The sequence below is a fragment of the Apodemus sylvaticus genome, chromosome X (genome assembly GCF_947179515.1).
Source record: "Apodemus sylvaticus chromosome X, mApoSyl1.1, whole genome shotgun sequence".
Lineage (NCBI taxonomy): Eukaryota > Metazoa > Chordata > Mammalia > Rodentia > Muridae > Apodemus > Apodemus sylvaticus.
The window spans coordinates 17,372,748-17,390,133 of NC_067495.1; positions in this window are offsets into that span (position 1 = coordinate 17,372,748).

Genomic DNA, 17,386 nt, shown 5'->3' on the forward strand with positions numbered 1-17,386 from the left:
AACTTCTTGAGTCCTTTGTATATATTGGATATTAGGCCTCTGTTGGATGTAGGGTTGATGAAGATCTTTTCCCAGTTTGTTGGTTGCCCTTTGGTCCTTTTTACAATGTTCTTTGCCTTACAGAAACTTTGTAATTTTATGAGGCCCCGTTTGTCAATTCTTGATATTAGAGCATAAGCTATTGGTGTTCTGTTCAGGAACTTTGACCCTGTGCCCATGTCCTCAAGGGTCCTCCCAAGTTTCTTTTCTATTGGTTTCAGAGTGTCTGGTTTTATGTGGAGGTCCTTGATCCACTTGGGCTTGAGCTTAGTACAAGGAGATAAGAACGGATCAATTAGCATTCTTCTGCATGCTGACCTCCACTTGAGCAAGCACCATTTGCTGAAAAGGCTATCTTTTTCTCATTGGATGGTTTCAGCTCCTTTGTTAATCAAGTGACCATGGTTGAGTGGGCTCATTTCTGGGTCTTCAAGCCTATTCTATTGATCTACCTGCCTGTCACTGTTCCAATACCATGTAGTTTTTAACACTATTGCTCTGTAGTACTGCTTGAGGTCTGGGATACTGATTCCCCCTGAAGTTCTTTTGCAGTTGAGAATAATTTTAGGTATCCTGGGTTTTTATTATTCCAGATGAATATGAGTATTGCTTTTCCTAACTCTATGAAGAATCAAATTGGGATTTTGATGGGATTGCACTGAATCAGTATATTGCCTTAGGAAGGATGGCCATTTTTACTATATTAATCCTGCCAATCCATGAACATGGAAGATTTTTCCATTTTCTGAGGTCCTCTTCTCAGAAAAGATCTTCAATTCCCTTCTTCAGAGACCTGAAGTTCTTGTCATACAGATCTTTCACTTGTTTGATCAGAGTCACACCAAGGTACTTTATATTGTTTGTCGCTATTGTGAATGGTGTCATTTTCCTAATTTCTTTCTCAGCCTGCTTATCCTTTGAGTATAGGAAGGCTACTGATTTGCTTGAGTTGATTTTATAACCTGCCACTTTGCTGAAGTTGTTTATCAGCTGTAGGAGTTCTCTGGTCAAGTTTTTTGGGTTGCTTAAGTATACTATCATATCATCTGCAAATAGTAATAGTTTGACGTCTTCCTTTCCAATTTGTAGCCCTTTGACCTCCTTATGTTTTCTAATTGCTCTATCTAGAACATCAGTTATTATATTGAAAAGATATGGAGAGAGGGGGAAGCCTTGTCTAGTCCCTGATTTTACTGGGATTGCTTCGAGTTTCTCACCATATAGTTTGATATTGGCTACCAGTTTGCTGTATATTGCTTTTACTATGTTTAGGTATGGGCCTTGAATTCCTGTTCTTTCCAACACTCTTAGCATGAAAGGATGATGAATTTGGTCAAATGCTTTTTCAGCATCTAATGATATGACCATGTGTTTTTTCTTTGAGTTTTTTTTTTTTTATGTAGTGGATTGCATTGATGCATTTCAATATATTGAAGTATCCTAGCATCCCTGGGATGAAGCCTACTTGATCATGGTGAATGATCATTTTGATGTGTTCTTGGATTTGACTGTCTAGAATTTTATTGAGTATTTTTGCATTGATATTCATAAGGGATATTGCCCTGAAATTCTCTTTCTTTGTTGGATCTTTGTGGTTTTTTGGTATCAGCCTAACTGTGGCTTTATAGAACAAGTTGGGTAGTGTTCCCTCTGTTTCTATTTTGTGGAATAATTTGAAGAGTATTGGTGTTATGTCTTCTTTAAAGGTCTGGTAGAATTCTGCACTAAAACTCTCTGGTCCTGTGGGGGTTTTTTTTGTTTTTGTTTTTTTTGTTTTTTGTTTTGTTGTTGTTGTTGTTGTTGTTGTTGTTTGGTTGGTTGGTTGGTTTTTTCTTTCTTTTTTTTTTTTTTTTTTTTTTGGTTAGAAGACTTTCTATGTCCCCTTTTATTTCATTAGTGGTTATGGGACAGTTTATTTGATCTATTTCATCCTGATTTAATATTGGTATTTGGTATCTGTCTAGGATATTGTCCATTTCCTCCAGATTTTCCAGTTGTGTTGCATATAGACTTTTGTAGAAGGATCTGATGATTTTTTGAATTTTCTCAGTTTCTGTTGTTATATCTCCCTTTTCATTTCTAATTTTGTTAATTTGGATACTGTCTCTGTGCCCTTTGGTTAGTCTGGTTAGTCTGGTTTATCTATCTTGTTGATTTTCTCAAAGACGCAGCTTCTGGTTTTGTTGATTCTTTGCATGGTTCTCTTTCTTACTACTTGATTGATTTCAGACCTGCGTTTGATGATTTCCTGTCTTCTACTAATCCTAGGTGAATAACTTCTTTTTGTTCCAGGGCTTTCAGGTATGCCATTCAGCTGCTAGTGTATGCTCTCTCCAATTTCTTTTTAGAGGCACTCAGGGCTACGAGTTTTCCTCTTAGCACTGCTTTCATTGTGTCCCAAAGATTTGGGTATGTTGTGCCTTCATTTTCAATAAATTCTAAAAAGTCTTTGATTTCTTTCTTTACTACTTCTTTGGACATAGTATCATTGAGTAGAGTATTGTTCATCCTCCATGTATATGTGGGCTTTCTGTTGTTTTTGTTGCTATTGAAGACCACTCTGAATCCATAGTGATCTGATAGAAGGCATGGAATTAGTTCTATCTTCTTATATTTGTTGAGGTCTGTCTTGTGACCAATTATATGATCAATTTTGGAGAAGGTACCATGAGGTGATGAGAAAAAGGTATATTATTTTGCTTGAGGATGAAATGTTTTAAATATATATATGAACATATATATGTGTATATAGATATGTATATATAAATATACATATATACACATATACATATATATGTAAAATCCACTTGGCCCAGAGCTTCAATTAGTTTCACTATGTCCCTGTTTAGTTTCTGTTTTGCTGAACTGTCTATTGAAGATAGTGAAGTGTTGAGGTCACCCACAATTATTGTGTTAGGTGCAATGTGTGCTTTGAGCTTTAGTAAAGTTTCTTTTACAAATGAGAGTGCCCTTGCATTTGGAGCATAGACGTTCAGAATGGAGAGTTTTTCTTGGTGGATTTTTCCCTTGACCAGTAAAAAGCGACTTTCCATGTCTCTTGTGATGACTTTAGATTGAAAGTCAGTTTTATCTGATAGTAGAATGGCTACTCTGACTTGTGTCCTAAGTCCATTTGCTTGTAAAATTGTTTTCCAGCCTTTTACTCTAAAATAGTGTTTGTCTTTGACACTGGGGTGTGTTTCCTGCAAGCAGCAAAATGTAGGGTCCTGTTTACATATCCAGTCTGTTAGTCTATGTCTTGTTATTGGGGAATTGAGTCCATTGATGTTAAGAGATATTAAGAAATAATGATTATTACTTCCTGTCATTTTTGATGTTATTTTTATATTTGAGTGGTTGTCTTCTTTTGAGTTTGCTGAAATAATTTTACTATCTTGATGTTTCCAGGGTGCAGCTTCCCTCCTTGCATTGGTGTTTTCCCCCTATTATTCTTTGTAGAGCTGGGTTTGTGGAAATATATTGTGTAAATTTGGTTTTATCATGGAATATCTTGGTTTCTCCATTTAATATGTGGATTATGTCTTGGGTATTCAAAGTTTCTAGGATAATATCCACTTATCAGTGAGTGCATACTATATGATTGATCTTTTGAGACTGGGTTACCTCACTTACTATGATGTTCTCCAGCTCCATCCATTTGTCTAAGAATTTCATGAATTCATTGTTTCTAATGGCTGAATAGTAATCCATTGTGTAAATATACCACATTTTTTGTAGCCATTCTTCCGCTGAGGGACACCTGGGTTCTTTCCAGCTTCTGGCTACTAAAATAGGGCTGCTATGAACATAATGGAGCATGTGTTCTTATTACATGCTGGGGAAGCCTCTGGGTATATGCCCAGGACTGGTATAGCAGGGTCCTCTGGAAGTGTCATGCCCAGTTGTCAGAGGAACCGCCAGACTGATTTCCAGAGTGTTTGTACCAATTTGCAATAACACCAGCAGTGGAGGAGTGTTCCTCTTTCTCCACATCCTCACCAACACCTGCTGTCTCCTGAGTTTTTAACCTTAGCCATTCTGACTGGTGTGAGGAGAAATCTCAGGGTTGTTTTGATTTGTGTTTCCCTAATGAATAATAATGTTGAACATTTCTTAAGGTGCTTCTCAGCCCTCCGAAGTTCTTCATGTGAAAATTCATTCTTTAGCTCTGTATCCCACTTTTTAATGGTTCTCTTGGTTCTACCTTCCTGAGTTTCTTTGTATATATTAGATATTAGCCCTCAGATTTAGGGTTGGTGAAGATCCTTTCCCAATCTGTTGGTTGACGTTTTGTACTTTTGACAGTGTCCTTTGCCTTACAGAAACTTTGTAGTTTTATGAGGTCCCATTTGTCAGTTCTTGATCTTAGAGCACAAGCTATTGGTGTTCTATTCAGGAAATTTTCCCCTGTTCCCATGTCCTCAAGGGTCTTCCCCAGTTTCTTTTTTTATTATTTTATATATTTTTATTTACATTTCAAATGATTTCCCCTTTTCTGCCCCCCCACTCCCTGAAAGTCACATAAACCCCCTTCCTTCCCCCTGTTCTCTCACCCACCCCTTCCCACTTCCCTGTTTTGGTTTTGCCTTATAAAGCTACACTGAGTCTTTCCAGAACCAGGGCCGCTCCTCTGTTCTTCTTGTACCTCATCCGATGTGTGGATTATGTTTTGGGTAGTCCAATTTTCCAGGCTAATATCCACTTATTAGTGAGTGCATACCATGATTCACCTTTTGAGTCTGGGTTACCTCACTTAGTATAATGTTCTCTAGCTCCATCCATTTGCCTAAGAATTTCATGAATTCATTGTTTCTAATGGCTGAATAGTACTCCATTGTGTATATATACCACAGTTTTTGCATCCATTCTTCTGTTGAGGGATACCGGGGTTCTTTCCAGCTTCTGGCTATTATAAATAGGGCTGCTATGAACATAGTGGAGCATATATCCTTATTGCATGCTGAAGAATCCTCTGGGTATATGCCCAGGAGTGGTATAGCAGGATCTTTGAGAAGTGACATGCCCAGTTTTCTGAGGAACCACCAGACTGATTTCCAGAGTAGTTGTACCAATTTGCAACCCCACCAGCAGTGGAGGAGTGTTCTCTTTCTCCACATCCATGCGAACACCTGCTGTCTCCTGAGGATTTTTTTTAAATATATATTTTTATTTTCTATATTCTTTGTTTACATTTCAAATGATTTCCCCTTTTCCAGATTCCCCCTCCCCATATGTCCCATAAACTTTCTTCTCTCCAACCATTCTCCAATCACTTCTCTCCTTTTTCTCTGTCCTGATACTCCCCTCCAACGCTAGATCAATGCTTTCCAGGATCAGAACACTCTCCATACTTCTGCATGGGAGTCATTTGTTATGCAATTTGTGCCTTGAGTATTCAGGGCTCTTGGGCTAATTACTATACACTTATCAGAGATTGCATTCCATGTGTATTCTTTTGTGATTGGGTTACCTCACTTAGGATGATATTTTCCAGATCAAACCATTTGCCTAAAATTTTTGTGAATTCATTGTGTCTAATTATTGAGTAGTATTCCATTGTGAAAATACACCACATTTTCTGTATCCATTCCCCATTTGAGGGACATCTGGGTTTTTTCAAGCTCCTGGCTATTATAAATAAGGCTGCTATGAACATAATGGAGCATGTGTCTTTATTGCATGACAGGGAATCCTTTGGGTATATGCCTAGGAGAGGTATAGCAAGGTCCTCCGGAAGTATCATGTCCAGTTTTAATCTTAGGCATTCTGACTGGTGAAAGGTGAAATCTCAGGGTTGTTTTGATTTTCATTTCCCTGATGACTAATGAACCTGAGCATTTTTTAAGATGATTCTCTGCCATTCGAAGTTCTTCAGGTGAGAATTCTTTGTTTAACTCTGTACTCCATTTTTAATAGGGTTATTTGGTTTTCTGGGGTCTAACTTCTTGAGTTCTTTGTATATATTGGATATTAGCCCTCTATCTGATGTAGGTTGGTGAAGATCTTTTCCCAATTTGTTGGTTGCCCATGTGTTCTTTTGATGGTGTCCTTTGCTTTACAGAAACTTTGTAATTTTATGAGGTCCCATTTGTCAATTATTTTTTATTGATATATTTTTTACTTACATTTCAAATGATTTCCCCTTTTTTGGACCCCCAATCCCCGAAAGTCCCATCAGTCCCCTTCCCTCCCCCTGTTTTCCCACCCAACCCTTCCCACTTCCCTGTTCTGATTTTGCTCTATACTGCTTCACTGAGACTTTCCAGAACAAGGGGCCACTCCTCCATTCTTCTTGTACCTCATTTGATGTGTGGATTATGTTTTGGGTATTCCAGTTTTCTAGGCTAATATCCACTTATTAGTGAGTGCATACCATGATTCATCTTTTGAGTCTGGGTTACCTCACTTAGTATGATGTTCTCTAGCTCCATCCATTTGCCTAAGAATTTCATTAATTCATTGTTTCTAATGGATGATTAGTACTCCATTGTGTATTGATCTTAGAGCATACACTATTGGTGTTCTGTTCAGGAAATTTCCCCTGGTACCGATGTCCTCAAGGGTCTTCCCCAGTTTCTTTTCTATTAGCTTCAGAGTGTCTGGCTTTATGTGGAGGTCTTTGATCCATTTGGAGTTGAGCTTAGTACAACGAGATAAGGAAGGATCAATTCGCATTCTTCTGCATGCTGACCTCCAGTTGAACCAGCACCATTTGTTCAAAAGGCGATCTTTTTTCCATTGGATGTTTTCAGCCCCTTTGTCGAGGATCAAGTGGCCATAGGTATGTGGGTTCATTTCTGGATCTTCAATCCTGTTCTATTGATCTGCCTGCCTGTCACTGTACTAATACCATACAGTTGTTAGCACTATTGCTCTGTAGTATTGCTTGAGGTCAGGGATACTGATTTCCCCCAGAATTTATTTTGTTGTTGAGAATAGTTTTAGCTATCCTGGGTTTTTTGTTATTCCAGATGAATTTGAGAATTGCTCTTTTTAACTCTATGAAGAATTGAGTTGGGATTTTGATGGATATTGCATTGAATCTGTATATTGATTTTGGCAAAATGGCCAGTTTAACTATATTAATCCTGCTGATCCATTAGCATGGGAGTTTTTTTTTTTTCAGGTCTTCTTCCATTTCCTTCTTCAGAGTCTTGAAGTTCTTGTCATACAGATCTTTCACATGTTTGGTAAGAGACACCCCAAGGTACTTTATACTGTTTGTGGCTATTGTGAAGTGTGTTATTTCCCTAATTTCTTTCTCAGTCTATTTATCCTTTGAGTATAGGAAGGGTACTTATTTGCTTGAGTTTTTATAACCGGCCACATTGCTGAAGTTGTTTATCAGCTGTCGAAGTTCTCTAGTGGAGTTTTTTGGGTCACTTAGGTAGACTATCATATCATCTGCAAATAATGATAGTTTGACTTCTTCCTTTCCAATTTGTATCCCTTTGATCTCCTTATGTTGTCTAATTGCCCGAGCTAGTACCTCAAGTACAATATTGAAAAGATAAGGAGAAAGGGGGCAGTCCTGTCTAGTCCCTGATTTTAGTGGGATTGCTTCAAGTTTCTCTCCATTTAGTTTGATGCTGGCTACGGGTTTGCTATATATTGTTTTTACTATGTTTAGGTATGGGCCTTGAATTCCTGTTCTTTCCAAGACTTTAAGCATGAAAGGATGCTGAATTTTGTCAAATGCTTTTTCAGCATCCAATGAAATGACAATGTGGTTTTTTCTTTGAGTTTGTATATGTAGTGGATTGCATTGATGGATTTCTGTGTATTGAACCAACCCTGCATCCCTGGAATAACGCCTACCTGATCATGGTGGATGATCGTTTTTCTGTGTTCTTGGATTCGGTTGGCAAGAATTTTATTGAGTATCTTTGCATCGATGTTCATAAGGGAAATTGGTCTGAAGTTTTCTTTCTTTGTTGGATCTTTTTGTGGTTTTGGTATCAGTGTAATTGTGGCTTCGTAGAAGGAATTGGGTAGTGTTCCTTCTGTTTCTATTTTGTGGAACAGTTTGAAGAGTATTGTGTTAGGTCTTCTTTGAAGGTCTGATAGAATTCTGCACTGAAGCCATCTGGTCCTCTGCTTTTTGTTGTTGTTGTTGGAAGGCTTTCTATGCCACCTTATATTTCTTTGGGGGTTATGGGAGCGTTTAGATGATCTATTTGGACCTGATTTAATTTTGGTATTTGGTATCTGTCTAGGAAATTGTCCATTTCCTCCAGATTCTCCAGTTGTGTTGAGTATAGGCTTTTGTAGTAGGATCTAATGATTTTTTGAATTTCCTCAGTTTCTGTTGTTATATTTCCCTTTTCATTTCTAAGTTTGTTAATTTGGATACTTTCACTCTACCTTTGGTCAGTCTGGCTGAGGGTTTATCTATCTTGTTGTTTTTCTCAAAGAACCAGCTCTTGGATTCATTGATTCTTTGTATGGTTCTCTTTGTTTCCACTTGATTGATTTCAGCCCTGAGTTTGATGATTTCCTGTCTTCTCCTCCTCCTGGGTGAATTGGCTTCTTTTTGTTCCAGGACTTTCAGGTGTGTCGTTAAGCTGCTAGTGTATGCTCTCTCCAGTTTCTTTTTGGAGGCACTCAGGGCTATGAGTTTTCCTCTTAGCACTGCTTTCATTGTGTCCCAAAGATTTGGGTATGTTGTGCCTTCATTTTCATTAAATTCTAAAAAGTCTCTGATTTCTTTCTTCATTTCTTCTTTGGCCAAGGTGTCATTGAGTAGAGTATTGTTCAGCCTCCATGTGTATGTGGACTTTCTGTTGTTTTTGTTGCTATTGAAAACCACTCTTACACCGTAGTGATCTGATAGGAGGCATGGGATTAGTTCGATCTTCTTGTATTTTTGGAGGTCTGTCTTGTGACCAATTATATGGTCGATTTTGGAGAAGGTACCATGAGGTGCTGAGAAAAAGGTATATTCTTTTGTTTTAGGGTGAATTGTTCTATAAATATCTGTCAAGTCCAGTTGGTCCAAAGCTTCAATTGGTTTTATTGTGTCCCTGTTAGTTTCTGTTTTCCTGATGGTTCCATTGAGGAGAGTAGAGTGTTGAAGTCACCCACAATTATTCTGTTAGGTGCAATATGTGCTTTTATATTTAGTAAAATTTCTTTTATGAATGAGGTTGCCCTTGCATTTGGTGCATAGATGTTCAGAATTGAAAGTTCTTCTTGGTGGATTTTTCCTTTGACCAGCAAGAAGTGTCCTTCTGTGTCTCTTTTGATGACTTTAGGTTGAAAGTCAATTTTATCTGATATTAGAATGTCTACTCCGGCTCGTTTCCTGAGACCATTGGCTTGTAAAATTGTCTTCCAGCCTTTTACTCTAAGATAATGGATGGACCTGGAGAACATCATACTAAGTGAAGCAACCCAGTCTCAAAAGATCAATCATAGTATGCACTCACTAATACGTGGATATTAGCCTAGAAACTTTGAATACCCAAGACATAATCCACAAATTAAATGATGTCCAAAAAGAATGGAGGAGTGGCCCCTGGTTCTGGAAAGACTCAGTGCAAGAGTATAGGGGAATTCCAGAACATGGAAGCGGGAAGGGGTAGATGGAGGAACAGGGGGAGGGAAGAGAGCTTATGGGACTTGCGGAGAGTGGGGAACCAGAAAAGGGGAAATCATTTGAAATATAAATAAAAAATATATCAATAAAAAAAAAGAAGTTAACGGGCGGGGCAGTTGGGGGAATATAGCAAAGAAATTCATGTGTCTATTAATATATAAATATATTAACATTGTAATGGTTTTCTAAAGCTCTTAGGAAATAAAAAAACTTACAATTTTGTTTTCTCTCTAAGAAAGAAAGAAAGAAAGAAAGAAAGAAAGAAAGAAAGAAAGAAAGAAAGAAAGAAAGAAAGAAAGAAAGAAAGAAAGAAAGAAAGAAAGTTCTTCTTGGTGGATTTTTCTTTTGACCAGCAAGAATTGTCCTGTATCTTTTTTGATAACTTTAGGTTGAAAGTCAATTTTATCTGATAATAGAATGGCTACTCTGACTCGTTTTCCTGAGACCATTTGCTTGTAGAATTGTCTTCCAGGCTTTTACTCTACGGCAGTTTTTGTCTTTGACACTGAGGTGTGTCTCCTGTATGCAGCAAAATGTAGGGTCCTGTTTCCTTATCCAGTGTGTTAGTCTATATCTTTTTATTGGGGAATTGAGTCCATTGACTTTAAGAGATATCAAGGAATAGTGATTATTACTTCCTGTCATTTTCAATGTTATTTTTATATTTCAGTGGGGTTTTTTTTGGGGGGGGTGGTGAAAGAAGGTAACTATCTTGGTTTTTCCAGTGTGTAGTTTCCCTCCTTGTTTTGGAGTTTTCCTCCTATTATTCTTTGTAAAGCTGTGTTTGTAGAAAGATATTGTGTAATTTGGTTTTGTCATGGAATATCTTGGTTTCTCCATCTATTGTGATTGAGAGTTTTGCTGGGTATAGTAGTCTTGGCTGACATTTGTGTTCTCTTAGAGTCTGCCTGAGATCTGCCCAGGATCTTCTAGTTTTCATGGTCTCTGGTGAGAAGTCTGGTGTGGTTCTGATAGGTCTTCCTTTATATGTTACTTGGCCTTTTTCTCTTGCTGCCTTTAATATTCTTTCTTTGTTTAGTGCCTTTGGGGTTTTGATTATTATGTGATGGGAGGTATTTCTGCTTAGGTCCAGTCTGTTTGGAGTTCTGTAGGCTTCTTGTATATTAAAGGGCATCTCTCTAAGTTGGGAACGTTTTCTTCCATAATTTTGTTGAAGATATTTGCTGGCCCTTTCAGATGTAAATCTTCACTCTCATCTATACCTATAATCCTTAGGTTTGGTCTTCTCATTGTGTCCTGGATTTCCTGGATGTTCTGAGATACAAGCTTTTTGCTTTTTGCATTTTGCATTTTCTTTGACTGTTGAATCAATGGATTCTATGGTATCTTTGGCATCTGAGATTCTTTCTTCCATCTCTTGTATTCTGTTGTTGATATTTGCATCTATGGCCCCTGATTTCTTCACAAGGTTTTCTATCTCCAAAGTTGTCTCCCTTTGTGATTTCTTAGTTGTTTCTACTTCTGATTTTAGATCCTGGACAGTTTGGCTTAGCTCCTTCACTTGCTTGTTTGTATTTTCCTGTAATTCTTTAAGAGATATTTGTGTTTCCTCTTTCATGACTTCTGCTGTTTGACTCACTTTCTCCTGCATTTCTTTACATTTGTGTGTGTGTGTGTGTGTGTGTGTGTGTGTGTGTGTTGTGTGTGTTTCTTCTTTATTGGCTTCTATCCTTCTATTCTTGAGCCTTATTCTCCTGAATTTCTTTAAGTAATTTTTATGTTTTCATTATACTGGTTTCTAGCTTATTCATGTTCCCCTGAATTTCTCTAAGAGATTCATTTATGTCCTTTTTGTGTTCTTCTAGCAGCATCATGACCAGTGATTTTAAATCCAAATCTTGTTTTTCTGGTGTGTTTGTGTTACCAGGACTTGCTGGTGTTGGAGAGTTTGGTTCAGATGCTGCGATATTACCTAGATTTCTGTTAGTAGCGTTCCTGCGTTTGCCCTTTGCCATCTTGTTATTTCTTGTGTTAGTTGGTCTTGTCTCTGGTTGATGTTTGTGCCTCCTGTGAGGCTGTAGGGCTATTTCTGCAACAATGGATGGCTGGGTTTCCCCTGTTACAGATTGCTGATGTGCTGTCCTCCTATTGGGTGCCCTTGGAGCCCTAGTGTGCCTTGCCCCAGATTGTCTGTGTGAACCAGGAGGTGCCTGTTCGCTCCTTCAGGGCATGCTGATGGTGTATGCTGCGGGACCTTTTCTGAGTGCTGGTCAGTCTGCTGGGCAGCCAATCTCCCAACCGGGTTGGTGCACACAAGGCTAGCCTAGCTGCTAAGGCCCTGAGTCTAGGCAAAAGTTCCCCTCGGGCTATGATTGTTAATTGGTTCTGTCAGGTGGCCAGGATGGCAGAGTGTGAGCATGCTCCCTGAAAGTGCAGGGAGAGTCGGCTAGGCTAACAACCTCCTGGCTGGGTTGGCGAACAGATGGCCCACTGAGCAGCCCAGGGCCTGAGCACAGTCCAAGACCTGTCTGGCTTAGGACTCCCCCCTCACCCCCCCCCTCACCCCCCCCCCCCGCTATGTTAGCTTTGGCTAAGACTCTTAGCTGACTTTGCCTGCTAGAACTCTCATCCCTTAGTCAAAATGGCTGTGCGTGCACCGAGCTGGGCAAACAACCTCCTGGCTGGGTTGGCACACCGAGAGACCCCCCCCCCGAACATACCAGGGCCTGGGTGCAGGCCAGTGCCGTCAGGCTTAGACCCCCTCAATGTTGGCCTTGGGTTATATTTGCATACCTCAGTCTGTCTGCTTTCTCTGGTGCCTGAGATCCAAGATGGCGGAGAGTCTCTCCTAACTGACTGGCGGGAGGCAGAGTTCTGATATGGCTTCTGTGGGGTGAAAGGCACTGTAAATCTGCCACTGCTTGCAGCCCAGCTGGCCAGCAAAGGTCAGTGGTAGTGGGCACAAGGCCTGCCTGGACACTGTCACCTGGGTCCCACTGCTGATGGTCCTTCTGCTGGACCAGCTGCTGCTGCTGCTGCCACCGCCCCCTCCAGAGCCCCAGTTTCTTTTCTATTAGTTTCTGTGTGTCAGGTTTTATGTGGAGGCCCTTGGTCTATTTGCAGTTGAGCTTAGTACAAGGAGATAAGAATGGAATGATTCGCATTCTTCTGCATGCTGACCTCCAATTGTACCGGCACCATTTGTTGAAAAGACTATCTTTTTTCCACTGGATGCATTCAGCTCCTTTGTTGAAGATCAAGTGACCATAGGTGTGTGGGTTCATTTCTGGGTCTTCAATCCTATTCCATTGATCTGCTTGCCTGACATTGTACCAGTACCATGCAATTTTTATCACTATTGCTCTGTAGTAAAGTTTGAGGTCTGGGATACTGAATCCCCCAGAAGTTCTTTTACTGTTGAGAATCGTTTTAGCTATCCTGGTTTTTTTGTTGTTCCAGATGAAATTGAGAATTGCTCTTTCTAGCTCTATGAAGAACTGAGTTGGGATTTTGATGGGGATTACATTGAATCTGTATATTGCCTTTGGCAAGATGCCCATTTTAACTATATCAATCCTGCCAATCCACGAGCATGGAAGATTTTTCCATTTTCTGAGATCTTCTTCGATTTCCTTCTTTAGAGATCTGAAGTTCTTGTCATATAGGTCTTTTACTTGTTTGGTTAGAGTCACCCCAAGATTCTTTATATTGTTTGTGACTATTGTGAAGGATGTCATTTCCTTAACTTCTTTCTCAGCCTGCTTATCCTTTGAGTATAGGAAGGCAACTGGTTTGCTTGAGTTGATTTTTTTTTTAATTTTTATTATTCGATATAATTTATTTACATTTCAAATGATTTCCCCTTTTCTAGCGCCCCACTCGCCGAAAGTCCCATAAGCCCCCTTCTCTTCCCCTGTCCTCCCACCCACCCCTTCCCACTTCCCCATTCTGGTTTTGCTGAATACTGCTTCACTGAGTCTTTCCAGAACCAGGGGCCATTGAGTTGATTTTGTAGCCAGCCACTTGGCTGAAGTTGTTCATCAACTGCAAGAGTTCTCTAGTAGAGTTTTTTAGCTCACTTAAGTATACTATCATATCATCTGCAAATAGTGATAGTTTGACTTCTTCCTTTCCAATTTGTATGCCTTTGACCTCCTTATGTTGTCTAATTGCTCTAGCTAGGACTTCAAGAACTATATTGAAAAGATATGGAGGGGGGGGGCGGCCTTGTCTACTCCCTGATTTTAATGGGATTGCTTCAAGTTTCTCTCCATATAGTTTGATGTTGGCTACCGGTTTGCTGTATATTGCTTTTACTATGTTTAGATAAGGGCCTTGAATTCCTGTTCTTTTTAAGACTTTTAGCACGAAAGGATGCTGAATTTTGTCAAATGCTTTTTCAGCATCTAATGAAATGATCATGTGGTTTTTTTTTCTTTGAGTTTGTTTATGTAGTGGATTGCATTGATGGATTTCTGTATATTGAACCATCCCTGCATCTCTGGGATGAAGCCTTCTTGATCATGGTGGATGATCATTTTTTTTTATTCGATATAATTTATTTACATTTCAAATGATTTCCCTTTTCTAGCCCCCCCACTCCCCGAAAGTCCCATAAGCCCCCTTCTCTTCCCCTGTCCTCCCACCCACCCCTTTCCACTTCCCCGTTCTGGTTTTGCCGAATACTGTTTCACTGAGTCTTTCCAGAACCAGGGGCCACTCCTCCTTTCTTCTTGTACCTCATTTGATGTGTGGATTATGTTTGGGGTATTCCAGTTTTCTAGGTTAATATCCACTTATTAGTGAGTGCATACTATGATTCACCTTTTGAGTCTGGGTTACCTCACTTAGTATGATATTCTCTAGCTCCATCCATTTGTCTAAGAATTTCATGAATTCATTGTTTCTAATGGCTGAATAGTACTCCATTGTGTAGATATACCACATTTTTTGCATCCACTCTTCTGTTGAGGGATACCTGGGTTCTTTCCAGCATCTGGCAATTATAAATAGGGCTTCTATGAATATAGTAGAACATGTATCCTTATTACATGGTGGGGAATCCTCTGGGTATATGCCCAGGAGTGGTATAGCAGGATCTTCTGGAAGTGAGGTGCCCAGTTTTCGGAGGAACCGCCAGACTGCTTTCCAGAGTGGTTGTACCAATTTGCAACCCCACCAGCAGTGGAGGAGTGTTCCTCCTTTCTCCACACCCTCTCCAACACCTGCTGTCTCCTGAATTTTTAATCTTAGCCATTCTGACTGGTGTAAGATGAAATCTTAGGGTTGTTTTGATTTGCATTTCCCTAATGACTAATGAAGTTGAGCATTTTTTAAGATGCTTCTCCGCCATCCGAAGTTCTTCAGGTGAGAATTCTTTGTTTAGCTCTGTACCCCATTTTTTAATGGGTTGTTTGGTTTTCTGGAGTCTAACTTCTTGAGTTCTTTATATATATTGGATATTAGCCCTCTATCTGATGTAGGATTGGTGAAGATCTTTTCCCAATTTGTTGGTTGCCAATTTGTCCTCTTGATGGTGTCCTTTGCCTTACAGAAACTTTGTAATTTTATGAGGTCCCATTTGTCAATTCTTGCTCTTAGAGCTTACGCTATTGGTGTTCTGTTCAGAAACTTTCTCCCTGTACCGATGTCCTCAAGGGTCTTCCCCAGTTTCTTTTCTATTAGCTTCAGAGTGTGATCATTTTTGATGTGTTCTTGCATTCGGTGGGCAAGAATTTTATTGAGTATTTTTGCATAGATATTCATAAGGGAAATTGGCCTGAAATTCTCTTTCTTTGTTGGATCTTTGTGTGGTTTTGGTATCGGCGTAATTGTGGCTTCATAGAAGGAGTTGGATAGTGTTCCTTCTTTTTCTATTTGGTGGAATAGTTTGAAGAGTGTTGGTGTTAAGTCTTCTTTGAAGGTCTGATAGAATTCTGCACTAAAACCATCTGGTCCTGTGCTTTTTTTGGTCGGAAGGCTATCTATGACCCCTTCTATTTCTTTAAGGGTTATGGGTCTGTTTAGATGATCTATTTGATCCTGATTTAATTTTGATATTTGGTATCTGTCTAAGAAATTGTCCATTTTCTCCAGATTCTCCAGTTGTGTTGAGTATAGGTTTTTGTAGTAGGATGTGATCACTTTTTGAATTTCCTCAGTTCCTGTTGCTATATCTCCCTATTCATTTCTAATTTTGTTAATTTGGATACTGCCTCTGTGCCCTTTGGTTATTCTGGTTAAGGGTTTATCTATCTTGCTGATTTTTTTCAAAGAACCAGCTCCTGGTTTTGTTGATTCTTTGTATGGTTCTCTTAGTTTCTACTTGATTGATTTCTGCCCTGAGTTTGATGATTTGCTGTCTTCTCCTCCTGGGCGAATTAGCTTCTTTTTGTTCCAGTGCTTTCAGTTGTTCCATTAATCATCTAGTGTATGCTCTCTCCAATTTCTTTTTGGAGGCACTCAAAGCTATGAGTTTTCCTCTTAGCACTGCTTTCATTGTGTCCCATAGATTTGGGTATGATGTGCCTTCATTTTCATTAAATTCTAAAAAATCTTTGATTTCTTTCTTTATTTCTTCCTTGACCAAGGTATCATTGAGTAGAGTATTGTTCAGTTTCCACGTGTATGTGGGTTTTCTGTTGTTTTTGTTGCTATTGAACACCACTTTTACTCCATAGTGATCTGATAGGAAGCATGGGATTATTTCAATCTTCTTATATTTGTTGAGGTCTGTCTTGTGACCAACTAAATGATCGATTTTGGAGAAGGTACCATGAGGTGCTGAGAAAAAAGTATATTCTTTTGCTTTGGGATGAAAAGTTTTATATATATATATGTTAAATCCAATTGGTCCAGTTTTTTTGCTCAGTTCCTTCACTTGCTTGTTTGTGTTTTCATGTAATTCTTTGAGAATTTTTTGTGTTTCCTCTTTCACAACTTCTGCCTGTTGATCAAAGTCCTCCTGTATTTTTTTAAGTGATTTTTGAATTTCTTCTTTATTGGCTACTAACTTCTGACCCATATTCTCCTGAATTTCTTCAAGTGATTTTTGTGTTTCCCTTGTAAGGGCTTCTAGCTTTTGATCATTTTTTCTCCTGAATTTCTTTAAGAGATTTATTAATGTCCTTCATGTTTTCCTCTAACAGCATCCTTATCAGTGCTTTTAAATCCAACTCTTGTTTTTCTGGTATGTTGGGGTATCCATGACTTGCTGTTGTTGGAGAATTGGGTTCAGATGCTGCCATAATGCCTTGGATTCTGTTAGTAATGTTCCTACATTTGCATTTAGCCATCTAGTTCTTACTGGTGTTAGATGGTCTTATTGTCACTGGCTGGTGCTTCAACCTACTGTGGACCTTTAAGGCTATTTCCGCAACACTGGATGACTGTGTTTCCTCTGGCACAGATTGCTTATATGCTACCTTCCTCTTTTGTGCCTTTGGAGCCCTGCTCAGTCTTGCCTCAAGCAATGTTATACTTGGGTTGTCAAGGTGAACAAGGTGTTCCCGGACTGCTCTGTCATGGAGTGAAGATGGTGGGGGGCAGGTCACTCCCTCTGTTGATTCTCACATAGGACACAGTCCCCACGACCGACTGGCAGATGAACTGCCAATGTTCTCAGGTCCTGGGCGCAGGCAGACCCCTGGCGGTTTGTACCCACAGAGATCTTAAGCTCGGGGTAATACAGTACCTAGCGATGCTTTTCTGCTCCAGAAGGCAGTGAATATGGCTGCGGGAATTCTCTCCCTCTGCTGCTCTCCATGCAGGACACAAGCCCCACGACCA